A 12,163-nucleotide genomic window follows, 5' to 3' on the forward strand; every position below is an offset into this window, starting at 1 on the left:
TAGTTTGTTAGGTCATGCTGGTTTCTATAGGAGATTTATCAAAGACTTTTCAAAAATTTCTAGGCCTCTTACTAGTATCTTGCAAAACGATATTCCTTTTGTTTTTTATGATGATTGTTTAGAAGCCTTTGAAACACTTAAGAAAGCCTTAATTTTTGCACCTATTGTTCAACCACCTAATTGGAACTTGCCTTTTGAAATTATGTGTGATGGTAGTGATTATGTTGTTGGTGTTGTTCTAGGACAAAGAAGAAACTTAATGTTATTCATTATGCTAGCAAAACTCTAGACAGTGCTCAAAGAAATTATGCTACTACTGAAAAAGAGTTCTTAGTAGTGGTGTTTGCTTGTGATAAATTTTGACGTTATATTGTTGATTCCAAAGTAACTGTTCACACAGATCATGCTGCTATTAAATATCTTATGGAAAAGAAAGATTCTAAACGTAGACTTATTCGATGGGTTCTCTTGTTACAAGAATTTGTTTTATATATCATTGATAGAAAAGGAGCTGAGAACCCAGTAGCTGATAATTTGTCTAGGCTTGAAAATGTGCTTGATGACCCACTACCTATTGATGATAGTTTTCCTGATGAGCAGTTAGCTGCAATAAATGTTTCTCAAAGTACTCCTTGGTATGCTGATTATGCTAATTAAATTGTTGCTAAATATTTACCACCTAGCTTTACATACCAACAAAAGAAAAAATTCTTCTATGATTTAAGACATTACTTTTGGGATGACCCACATCTTTATAAAGAACGAGTAGATGGTATTATTAGACATTGTGTACCTAAGCATGAACAGGGAAAATCCTACGGAAATGTCACTCTGAAGCTTATGGAGGGCATCATGCTGGAGATAAAACTGCTCACAAGGTATTGCAATCTTGATTTTATTGGCCTACTCTCTTCAAGGATGCCCGTAAGTTCGTCTTATCTTGTGATGAATGTCAAAGAATAGGTAATATCGGTTAGCATCAAGAAATGCCTATGAATTATTCACTTGCTATTAAACCATTTGATGTTTGGGGATTTGATTACATTGGACCTTTTCCTTCCTCTAATGGGTATACACATATTTTGGTTGTTGTTGATTATGTTACTAAATGGTTAGGAGCTATTCCAACTAGCAGTGCTGATCACAACACCTTTGTTAAAATGCTTAAGGAAGTTATTTTCCCAAGGTTTGGAGTCCCTAGATATTTAATGACTGATGGTGGTTCACACTTTATTCATGGTGCTTTCCGTAAAATGCTTGCCAAGTATGATGTTAACCATAGAATTGCATCACCCTATCATCCTTAGTCTAGTGGTCAAGTTGAACTTAGCAATAGATAAATAAAATTGATTTTGCAAAAGACTGTCAATAGGTCTAGGAAGAATTGGTCTAAGAAATTAGATGATGCACTTTGGGCTTATAGAACAGCATATAAAAATCCTACGGGTATGTCTCCTTATAAAATGGTTTATGGAAAAGCATGTAATTTGCCTCTTGAGTTAGAACATAAAGCATTTTGGGAAATCAAAGAACTCAACTATGATTTCGAAATTGCTGGCGAAAAGAGGTTACTCGATATTAGCTCTCTAGATGAATGGAGAACCCAAGCTTATGAAAATGCAAAATTATTTAAAGAAAAAGTTAAAAGATGGCATGACAAAAGAATTCAAAAGCATGAGTTTAAAGTCGGAGAATATGTTCTTTTATACAACTCTCATTTCAGATTCTTTGCAGGAAAACTCCTCTCAAAATGGGAAGGCCCATACGTCATCGAGGAGGTTTACCGGTCAGGAGCCATCAAAATAAATAATTCCGAAGGTACTAACCCGAAGGTTGTGAATGTACAACGAATAAAGCATTATATCTCAGGTACGCCTATTAATATTGAAAGTAATATTATCCAAACTATGACACTGGAAGAACACATAAAAGAGTCCTTCTGAAACACTCCAGAATCATGAAAATAAGGAGGTACGTAATACGGTAAGTAAACAGACTCCGAAAAATCCGCAAAAATATTCTTTATCAGTTTTGGAATATTTTAGAATTTTGGGAATAAAGAAACTTCCAGGAAGTGTCCCCTGGTGGGCACAAGAGACCAGGTTGTGCCCACCTGGGACACCTTTCGGACTCCGTTTTTCTACAGTATGCTTGTCCTCCAAGATAAATAATTTATATATACTTCCCGAACCTATTGATCACCGTATCACGGAGAAATCCTCTGTTCTCTTTTCTTGCTGTTTTCTGTCAGATCTGTTGAGCTAGGCATCATGTCTTCTTCTTTATCCAACAATGTGGAAGAGGATGCTTGGTTGATGAAGATCGAGCTGAAGAGAGAAGAGCCCGTGGGAGCTGTCGAAGGAGATGAGAGCAAGGAGGTTACCGTAGACCAGCCTCCGGCCTTCGAACAAGCACTGCCAGCTGACGAGGAGGAGGAAGATATCCTCAAACCTTACCTTACTCATCTTACTCGTGAGAATATTCTGCATCAAGAGCACATCACCCACCTCTGGAGTGTCATCCGTCAATTAGAGAATATTTTGATCCTTAAATATAGGATCGCTTCATCACCATCACCTTCTTCACCACCAAAGGAGAACTGAATATCGGGTATGGGCACTCCCCTTGGCTTCCTCCAAGCTTGGGGGAGGTGCCCTGGTATCGTATCATCCCAATATCTTTTTGCTTCTACTTATTTTAGTTCGATCTTTTGCTTTAGTTGAATAAAACTTTAGTTTGAACCTTTCTTCTTCGAGAGTTTGCTTAGGGATCTATCATTGTAACCGTGTGCGAGTTATATAATAAAGTTTAGTAAGAGTTCTTGCTTTCTTTACTTCCATGTTGCAAATAAAGAAAAGGAAGGAAATAAATAATGAAAAGATTGTATACTAATCCTATGGTAGGTGATGTCACCACATAAGGAAAAGTATAAGTAGAAAATTTTATTAGAGATTGACAAACATAGCAGTAGTCAATGATGCAACTCATGAAAGAATTAATAAGGGAAGAGAAGATTCGCATACAAATATACTACCTAGAAATCGTTTGTGATTGTGAGCCCTCATCAAAATATTATATGCCAAAATTGTTGACGTTGGACAAGGTAGACAACTTAATGATTTATGTTTGTTCATATTCACATATAAGTCATATTGTCATAGATCCTTTAACATGTGGTGCTTGCCCCCTATCTTTGCTAGCCAAAAATTCCGCACTAAGTAGAGATACTACTTGTGCATCCAAAAACCCTTAAACCCAAATCTTATTTTCAAGTGTCCACCATATCTACCTAGGGATTGAGCAAGATCCCTCAAGTAAGTTGTCATCGGTGCAAAAAGGAAATAAAAATTGCTTCTAGAAGTGTGAGATCATTTAGTGTAAGAGAAAATTGAGCGTTGCCCGAACTTGTGATGGTGAAGAATAAAAGCGACAAACTGCATAATAAAGGTCGCTATCACAAGGGGCAATGTAACGTGACGTTCTTTTGCACTAAGGGATTGAGCATACAAACAAATAAGCGCATGGCAACCTCTGCTTCCCTCTGCGAAGGGCCTATCTTTTACTTTTATGCAAAGAGTCAAAGTTTTTCTCTCTATTCCTTTTATTTTTCTCTTTTGGCAAGCATCATGTGGTGAGGAAAGATCTAGGCAATATGTCTAGTTGAATATGGGTGGCATGAGTTATTATTGTTGACATCACCCTTGAGGTGAGTATGTTGGGAGGTGAGGGAGTCCTGGATTATGGGGTCTCCGGACAGCGGACTGTTGGACTATGAAGATACAAGATTGATGACTTCGTCCCGTGTCCGGATGGGACTCTCCTTGGCGTGGAAGGCAAGCTTGGCAATACGGATATGTAGATCTCCTCCCTTGTAACCGACTTTGTGTAACCCTAGCCCCCTCCGGTGTCTATATAAACCGGAGGGTTTAGTCCTTAGGACTACATACAATCATACCATAGGCTAGCTTCTAGGGTTTAGCCTCTACGATCTCGTGGTAGATCAACTCTTATAATACTCATATCATCAAGAACAATCAAGCAGGACATAGGGTATTACCTCCATCAAGAGGGCCCGAACCTGGGTAAACATCGTGTCCCCTGCCTCCTGTTACCATCCTCCTTAGACGCACAGTTCGGGACCCCCTACCCAAGATCCGCCGGTTTTGACACCGACATTGGTGCTTTCATTGAGAGTTCCACTGTGCCGTCACCGTAAGGCTTGATGTCTCCTTCAATCATCGGTAACGATGCGGTCCAGGGTGAGGTTTTCCTCCTCGGATAGATCTTGTATTCGGCGGCTTCACACTGCGGGCCAATTCGCTTGGCCATCTGGAGCATATCGAGAGCTACGCCCCTGGCCATTAGGTCAGGTTCGGAAACTTAAACTACACTACCGACATCCGCGGAGACTTGATCTTCGACGGATTCGAGCCCATATCAGGTGCGCCGCACAATCACGACGAACATGACGTAACTCTGCCGTCGGACAGTGTTCGGGAGATCGCATCTGCAACTACTCCGGCCTTTAATCCAGAGAAAATTGCGCCATTCAAGGACGGAGGGATAGACCCCACCATGGAGGCCGCACTCTCAGTGGCGATGGAGCCGGATACTGACTTCACCCCTTACGAGAGCCGTGTCGCCGAACCACTGGATTCGTCTCCGGCCACAGACTCTGAGCCGCCTGCATCCGTGTCGGCGTTCTGGGAACGGGGGTCCCCAGACTTGCCTGCCTGCGGCTGGCGGCGTGGCTCAAGCGGGGCCTAGCGCAGCCCATCTTCATCAGCTCAAGCTCAAAGACCCTCGCGAGGGGCCAAGCCTCACAGGGCGGATGACAGGAAGCTCCCTCAGAGGCAGCCTCATCAGGCAGGCTCGCGAGGAGGCGGAGAGATCAAGGCAGGGGTACCTCACGAGGAACCCGTGACGCAAGCCATGACGATCGAGACCAGGCGGGCGCCGGCCTGTGCAGTGTCCTTGTTTCCCCTTTGGTGCAAAGGGGGCAAGCACAGGCCAAGGCATCAGGAAAAGGTTACCATTCCGGTGCAACGAGACCAAGACCAGCCAGACGGCAGGATGGAGGTCACCGTGGAGCCCAAGACGGTGTCATCGCCAGTGCTTTTGGCAGCCGAAGACCACCTTTGGTCAGGATAACTTGTACTAGATGTTCCCCTTCGAAATGGCCAATTGTTGGCGCCCTTCCCGCTCATTATTTGGGGAGAGGCCCAGGGCCTCTATAAATAGAGCTAGCCACCACAGAGTAGAGGAACCCCCGGGGAGAGATCTGGTAGAACCCCAGCAGAGAGAGAGAGAGAGGCGACTGAACTCACCCTAGCAGTTCATCGCACCAGCTCAAGAACACCTCTCGCGAGGTTGTTCTTCCCTTGTATTGTCCATCATCAGCCCCAGAGGCAATCCACCACACACACACTGGAGTAGGGTATTACACCACAACGGTGGCCCGAACCAGTATAAACATCGTGTCTCTTGTGTTGTTCATCATTTTCATCTTAGTTCGCATGAGAGGATCGGACGTAGATCGGTAGGGGAGAGATCTCCACGCGCACCCCAGTGTTCGAACCTCAAGGGTCTGCCGGAACCCGAAACCTGACATTTGGCGCTCCAGGTAGGGGTGCGCCGGAGTCCTCCTTCCTCCGCGCCGCGTTCCGCCGCTTCTCCACCTAGATGTCAAGCAACCCGGCTGCCAACGCCAACCGCTGGGCGGCGTGGCCCACCCACGTCGTGTCCCCGTCTCAGGGCAACCTCAACCTTGCGCCTCAGGCAGCTCGCGCTCCGCAGGGCGCTGCGGGGCGTGGGCGACGCGACCAGACGCCGCCTGCCCTCACGCCACGGCAGGTGTGGGCCATAGCAAGGGCCTTGAACCACGCCACTGCCACGGTGCCATACACCCGACGGGAGCAGGCGAACTCCAGGGCCGCGCTCACGGTGGCCCGAGAGCTACTATGGTGCCGCTTGATGGAAGGCGGTCGCAACGTGTTGTTGGAGCGAGTGGCCGAGCTCCTGGACGCCGCCGCCTCGGGAGCGCCCCCCTTCTGCATCCAGCTGCCGCCCCAGATCCAGGACAGGTCGCACGACGGCATTATGCGCGTCCACGCGATTTCAGGCGGGCCCCAGGGCCGGTCCAGCACCAACACCTCCGCCGGCACCGGGCGGCAGTTCACGCCGGCCCTTCCCCAGGCCAACGAAGGGATGCGCGCCGAGGCCTTTGGCCTCGGCGGACCACCGCGTCATCACATACAAGGCGACGCCCCAAGCCAGACTGCGTGGCATGTGGGGCGCTACAACGAGGTCCACGAGGTGGTCGCCCCGGAGGCCTACGTACCCCGCATGGTGGATCAAGGGCGCGAGCTGGAAGAAGGTCACGGCTCGTTCCTCGGGCCCGGCTAGGACAAGGAGGCGCCAAAAGCCGAGCTCTTTCAGGAACCCCAAGAGAGCATCGACAATCGCGCTGACATCGGCAACTATCGGGTACCACAAATCCCTCAGAAGCAAGCTTACGCTAACCATGTGTCGCAGGAGGTACAGGTCGCCGCAGCGGATGGCTGCCCCAACGCTGCAGCCTCTTATCCCTCGGGAGGAGGGTGCAGGGGGCTACAGGAAAGGGGCCGAGATTCGGTCTCCCCCTCGCGGCGGTCGGGTCAAGATGTTCTCCGGAGGTAGGCCCTCTGCCGGGGAGGTGCCCCATGGCCTGCCCTCGGCGGAGGACCCATGGTCGTCGGGGGAACCGCAGGCGACCGCTCTACCCCATTGGCGTCGTCCTTGGTTTTCGGTCACCGTCAATGGCGGCAGAGTGAGGCACAAGGCGGGGCCCTCGTCTGGCGATATGAAGCAAGGCCAGTACCTGTGAAGAAGGCCCAGTGCCTGTGAAGCTCGCCGCCCCGTGACACTCTCACGTAATAATGAGTGGGGTTGTACACGCCCCGGAGTCTCAGGAGTGCCGTCCTCAGGCCCTGGGGCTCCCGCCCACGCCCAGTGGCAGCACTTAGCTCCGCGCTGGTGAGAAGACGTCGAAGACTAGACTAGGCGCCGGACGCGGCTTTTTTGTTTTTCTTCCGCCTTTTTGCTTTTTTGCTTCTTCCTTGTCAGCAAGTTTCTTTGGTTTGGATTTAAGTTGGATTTGAGTTCGAAGCTTGCGTGCATCTGGGGAGGGGGTGTTTAGTCTCATTCGAGCAATCTCTCGCGTTCTGGTTTCGGATTTAAGCCCCAAGCTAGCGTCAGCTCCCCCCCCTCACGAGCCCCTCGTGAGCCGGGACGGGCCAAGCACGCCTACAGCCAGGACCACTGTCTCTGCACCCTCTCTGGAGGTCCTCGTCACAGGATCAACAGGTTAATCGAGGGACGCCGGAGGCGTAGCATCCCCCCGCAGGCCCGCTCAGGGCACGCCAGGGCCGGAAGGTAAAAGAATCAACCGAACCATCACCGGGCTAGCGACTAGACTCACGCATAACGTTGTGCTCACCAGAGTACGGATTAAAAATCTTTACATGAGGGGCCTCCCCTCCCAAAATGCTCTTATATTCTTCAGGGCCAAGCCCGAGTCTTCTTCATTCAGGATAAACTACGGAGACATGAGGTCAGTCGGACATATCATTCACCACGTCTTCTGGGGCGCCCTCGGAAGCGTCACTGGCGTCGTCGATGTTGTCACCACCGCCGCCAGCATCCCCATCATCGCCAGGATCGTCCATAACGTCGCCTTCATTGGCGCCCACGACAATGCCGTCGTCATCAGACACGAAGGCCCTGACGAGGGCGTCCACGTTGTCCTCCACCCACCGCGCCAGGTCACCTCGAACAGCAATGGGCACGGGTGCGATGGCAGCGTCGAACTCAAAGTGGGGGTCCCTGTCCTGCAGATAGTTGAAGACACGGGAGAAGGCACACCCGAGCAAGGCTCGGCTCCTCTCTTTGACAAGCCAGCGGGACCTCTCGGACCGGTTCTCCAGAAGCGTCACCACATCAGTGAAAAATTGGAGGTTGCCGGCGTAGTTGACCTCGTGCAGCTCCCTAGCAGCAGCCTCGCAGACATAGCCCAAAGCTATGTTGGCCCTCTCTTGGAGTGTTTGAAGCATGGGGGCATGCACATGCTCCAGAACCCACCGCCGACGGAGCTCGTCCTCACTTCGCTGCGCGACGGCCTCGGCGTCATCGACCCTCTATTGAAGAAGAAGCTGCTTGGCCCGGGAAGAGGACAGCTCCGTCTGCGCCATGCCGAGGCGGCTGCGGAGGAGTCCGCACGCCGCGTTGCTTCGGTCAGTTTGGCCCTGAGGGCTGCGGTCCTGCCCTTGGCCTCGGCCTTGATCAGCCCCAACCTCGTCCCGTGTTCGCGCTCGAGGGCCGAGCGAGCTTCCGCCACGCGGCGATCGACTTCTTCCTGGGCTCGGGCTTCATGCGCGGCAACGTCATCCTCCGCCTGGGCCACCAGGCGCTCCCTCGTCTCCAACCGCTCAAGGTCAAGGTTGCGCTCGGCGGCCTCCAGCGTCAGCACCTCCTCGCGCTTCAGAAGCTCCACCCGGTCGACAGAGGCCGCCCCCATCGACTCAAGGGCCGCCTCGCGCAATTCCACTTGCTTCTCCAGGGAGTTGCTCCAGGCTTGGAGCTCTCGTGCGTGCTCCTCCGCATCTTTGCGCCGCCGGTCTGCCTCCCGAGCCTCCTCAACGGCCAGGGAGCAGGCCTCCCGCGAAGCTGCTAGCGACGCCTCAGCCTTCGCGTTGTCAAGATCACGTTGATGATGCGTGAGGGCTACGGCAACCTTTAGTTTGCACTTCTCCTCAACAAGGCGCAAACCTTTGGCCTGAAGGCGTGCATCCTCGTCAGCAAGCTCTGCCCCGATTCGGCTCACCGCATCCGCCGCCCCCTAGAGGAACTCTTCATGAAGGGCACGACGCTCCCGAGCACGCCTGAGCACGTCTTCCACATCACCTTCTTCCACTGGAGCATGCAGAGGGCCTCGGGGCGGTAAGCCCCCTCCAGGCGTGGGGCAGGGGGCTGCCGCCCCAGCCGTCGCCGGATGGACCGCCCTGAGAGTCTGGCCCGGCGTCGATCCACCCACGGAGGAGCCAAGGACAGACCTCAGCCATTTGCCTTCTATGACCAGAGAAGGGGCACGGGGCAAGCCTGACGCGCCCCAAGAAGACTCGCGAAGAAAGGGCATCGGGCGAGCAAGCTCGAGGCACCCTATGGAGCAGATCACTCCACCAACCGGTCCAGCGGCGAGGGCGCCACCTGAGCTCGGTGGACCCAGAGCTAGCAAAGGGGTCGAAGCTGCTGGGGCTGGCTCCTTGGTCGACTCGACGGACTCAGCAAGGCGGGACCTGAAGGGCCACGGTCAGCCACGAGGATAACAGAGCAAGTGAGCAGGGAGAGAAGAAGGCTTACTCGTCCATGGAAAAGTACTTCCTGCGCTTCAACAAGCGGCAAGGGCGGTCGCTGCCGCCTGAGGCCTCCTTCCTCTTGCGAAGGGCCTCGAAGTCTACATGAAACCGACCCAAGCGCCTGGGGCGGGGGTCGGCCTAGGGCGCAGAAGAAGCCTCAGGATTGTCGGCGCCGGAGGAGTCAGCTTTGGGGGCACCGTCAGGCGTCGCCTCACGAAGAACGGTTGGGGGCTCAGGAGCCCCGGCCTCAGGAGCCGAAGGCCAAAACCCTGCATCAACCGCCGCCCCAGGGCGGGCCTCGGGAGATGCCGCCTTCGAGGCTTCACACGGCGCCACCACCTCGACATCAGCCACCTCGGCCCCCGCCGGCTCTCTTCCCGCTCTGCCGCCTGGGGAGGGACTGCTGTGGGCGGTGGGGGGAGCAACCACGACAACTGGGTTCTCGCATGGCCCCGTGAGGCAGCCGGGCGCAGCCCCCACTCGTCGAAGCTGGGCATCTACTTCACGAAATCGGCCCTGCCGGAACAAATGTACAGAAGGACGCCACCGCTCCGTAGGCTACCTGGGGAAGGATCACCAGTCAAGACCCGAAGCACCGTCCGTAGCACTTCGGGCGCCAAATCCTCCTCCTGAAGCCGCATGCGGTCTCCGCGCCCCGCAAACTCCCACATCCGGCAAGAGTGGCGCTAGAGAGGAGCAATGCGACACAGAAGGAACTCCCTCACCACCTTGGGCGCTGTCACATTGTGCGCCCTCAAACTTTCGAAGCGGCGCCAGACGAAAGCGAGCCGGGGGCTCGCGAGCGGTTCATGACCCCAGCCTGGGTTGGGAACAGCAGGCAAGGTCGGGTGCGAGAGCAAGGGGCTAGGCCCCCCGACGTCCACGTACAGCCACCGCTCTCTGAACCTGGCCTAAGAGGGCAGAAGGCCGAAGTCAATCCCTGAAGCAGCCGTCTCGGGCACAGCGAAGAAGCTTACACACCCCGAGCACTGAGTGGGATCGCTCAGGCACAAAGAGAAGAAGTGTCGCAGCAGAGCAACAGAAGGAGGGATGCCTATCATCGCCTTGCACACGAAAGAAAAGACGGCCAAGAGGGTAATGGACTCTGGCCCGAGGTGCATCATGTGGATCTGATAATGGGAGAGCACGACATTTAAGAAAGTAGAAAAGGGGGGGAACCAGACCCGCCCATAGGGCATCGGCGAAGAATCGGACCTCCGTGACGGTCCTAGCAAGAAAGGCGCGAGATGCGGGCCAAACTGTGGTCCGGCCACACTCATTGAAGATGGAAGCGAGGGCGGAGTGGACCTTGTCCAAGGCTTCCGGGTTGAGTATGATTGACCGATCGACGGTGGGGGCCGCCGCTGGAGGTGCGCAGGATGAAGGCGCGGGCTTCTTCCCCCTTCCCTTCTTTGTCGGCGCCATGGCATTGGGGAAGGGGAAGAGCTCGGGCCGGATTGGCGGCGGAAGTTGGAGCTCGGAGAAGAGGAAAGGTAGGAGGTGAGCCGGCAGCCAAAGGAGGAACAACTGTGTGCAACTACGGGTCCGCTTAGCCGGGCGCGCAGCAAGGCGTCCTGGGAAGTGTAGATGCCCACGCCCACTCAACCAGCACGCGGCGCCCAAGGCCACAGGCTGTTAGGGCCCGCGGAATTTCATGCTTGCCCCTTCGCTTCTCTGCTAAGCCAAGCCCGCGCGCGCCTTGGGCCCGGGGGCTACTGTCGGCATTGTGGGAACGGGGGTCCCCGGACTTGCCTGCCTGCGGCCTGCGGCGTGGCTCAAGCGGGGCCCAGCGCAGCCCATCTTCATCAGCTCAGGCTCAAAGACCCTCGCGAGGGGCCAAGCCTCGCGGGGCGGATGACAGGAAGCTCCCCCAGAGGCAGCCTCATCAGGCAGGCTCGCGAGGAGGCGGAGAGATCAAGGCAGGGGTACCTCGCGAGGAACCCGTGACGCAAGCCATGACAATCGAGACCAGGCGGGCGCCAGGCGGGCGCCGGCCTGTGCAGTGTCCTTGTTTCCCCTTTGGTGCAAAGGGGGGCAAGCACAGGCCAAGGCATCCGGCAAAGGTTACCATTCCGATGCAACGAGACCAAGACCAGCCTGACGGCAGGACGGGAGGTCACCGTGGATCCCAAGACAGCGTCATCGCCAGTGCTTTTGGCAGCCGAAGACCACCTTTGGTCAGGTTAACTTGTACTAGATGTTCCCCTTCGAAATGGCCAATTGTTGGCGCCCTTCCCGCTCATTATTTGGGGAGAGGCCCAGGGCCTCTATAAATAGAGCTAGCCACCACAGAGTAGAGGGACCCCCGGGGAGAGATCTGGTAGAACCCCAGCAGAGAGAGAGAGAGGCGACTGAACTCACCCTAGCAGTTCATCACACCAGCTCAAGAACACCTCTCGCGAGGCTGTTCTTCCCTTGTACTGTCCATCATCATCCCCAGAGGCAATCCACCACACCACACACTGGAGTAGGGTATTACACCAAAACGGTGGGCCGAACCAGTATAAACATCGTGTCTCTTGTGTTGTTCATCATTTTCATCTTAGTTTGCACGAGAGGATCGGACGTAGATCGGTAGGGGAGAGATCTCTGCGCGCACCCCAGTGTTCGAACCTCAAGGGTCTGCCGGAACCCGAAACCCGACAATCCGTGCCTATCGAATCCGACTGGGCGCCGATCATGGAGTTCACCTCCGCGGATATCTTTCAGCACCCGCCTTTCGGGGATTTGCTAAATTCATTAAGGTCTCTCTCCTTCTCAGGAGAACCTTG

This window comes from Triticum urartu, chromosome 1A (genome assembly GCF_056163025.1).
Source record: "Triticum urartu cultivar PI428250 chromosome 1A, HENAU_Tu73, whole genome shotgun sequence".
Lineage (NCBI taxonomy): Eukaryota > Viridiplantae > Streptophyta > Magnoliopsida > Poales > Poaceae > Triticum > Triticum urartu.